The sequence below is a fragment of the Arachis duranensis genome, chromosome 3 (assembly GCF_000817695.3).
Source record: "Arachis duranensis cultivar V14167 chromosome 3, aradu.V14167.gnm2.J7QH, whole genome shotgun sequence".
NCBI lineage: Eukaryota > Viridiplantae > Streptophyta > Magnoliopsida > Fabales > Fabaceae > Arachis > Arachis duranensis.
The window spans coordinates 78,293,483-78,295,204 of record NC_029774.3 but is presented as its reverse complement, the minus strand read 5'-3'; positions in this window follow the sequence as shown (position 1 = coordinate 78,295,204).

The window sequence follows — 1,722 nt, the reverse complement described above, 5'->3', positions numbered from 1 at the left end:
AAGGAATTGTATTAAATCATCGAGACGCTGCAGAGCTCCTCACCCCCAACAATGGAGTTTAGAGACTCATGCCGTCACAAAGTATGTAATTCAGATCTGAAAATGTCATGAGGTACAAGAAATGTCTGTAAAAGTTGTTTAAATAGTAAACTAGTACCCTAGGTTTACAGAAATCCACTTCTGGGGCCCACTTGGTGTGTGCTGGGGCTGAGACTAAAGCTTTCCACGTGCAGAGGCCCTTCTTGGCGTCAAACTCCAGGTTATGACGTGTTTTGGGCGTTCAACTCCGGATCATGACGTTTTTCTGGCGTTTAACTCCAGACAGCAGCATGTACTTGACGTTCAACGCCAAGTTACGTCGTCTATATTCGTGCAAAGTATGGACTATTATATGTTGCTGGAAAGCCCTGGATGTCTACTTTCTAACGCCGTTGAGAACGCGCCAATTGGACTCCTGTAGCTCCAGAAAATCCATTTCGAGTTCAGGGAGGTCAGGATCCAACAGCATCAGCAGTCCTTTTTCAACCTAAGTCAGATTTTTGCTCAGCTTGCTCAATTTCAGTCAGAAAATACCTGAAATCATAGAAAAATACACACACTCATAGTAAAGTCCAGAAATATGATTTTTGCCTAAAAACTAATAATATTTAACTAAAAACTAACTGAAACATGTTAAAATCTACATGAAATTACCCCCAAAAAGCGTACAAAATATCCGCTCATCACAACACCAAACTTAAACTGTTGCTTGTCCTCAAGCAACTAGATGAATAAAATAGGTTCTAACAGAAATTAAGAACTAATAATATTTTAGAGTTTTAAATGAAGCTCAGATTCTTATTAGATGAGCGGGGCTTGTAGCTTTTTGTATCTGAACAGTTTCGGCATCTCCCTGTATCTTTAGAATTTCAGAATAATTGGCATCCTTAGGAACTCAGAATTCAGATAGTATTATTGATGATCTCTAGGAACTTAGAATTTTGGATAGTGTTATTGAATTTCCTAGTTAAGCATGTTGATTCTTGAACACAGCTACTCATGAGTCTTGGCTGTGGCCCTAAGCACTTTGTTTTCCAGTATTACCACCAGATACACAAATGCCACAGACACATAACTGGGTGAACCTTTACAGATTGTGACTCAGCTTTGCTAAAGTCCCCAGTTAGTGGTGTCCAGAGCTCTTAAGCACACTCTTTTGCTTTGGATCACGACTTTAACCATTCAGTCTCAAGCTTTTCACTTGGACCTTCATGACACAAGCACATGGTAGGGACAGCTTGATTTAGCCGCTTAGGCCTGGATTTAATTTCCTTGGGCCCTCCTATCCATTAATGCTCAAAGCCTTGGATCCTTGCTTTAAAATTTTCGCCACTTTTTTTTTCCACTGCTTTTTCTTGCTTCAAGAATCAATTTCATGATGTTTTTCAGATCATCAATAACATTTCTCTTTGTTCATCATTCTTTCAAGAACCAACAATTTTAACACTTATAAACAACAAGATCAAAAATATGCACTGTTCAAGCATTCATTCAGAAAACAAAAAGTATTGCCACCACATCAATATAATTAAATTAAATTCACTAATAATTTCGAAAATTATGTACTTCTTGTTCTTTTGAATTAAAACATTTTTCTTTTAAGAGAGGTGAAGGACTAATGGATTTTATTCATAGCTTTAAGGCATGGTTACACACTAATGATCATGAAGTAGAGACACAAAA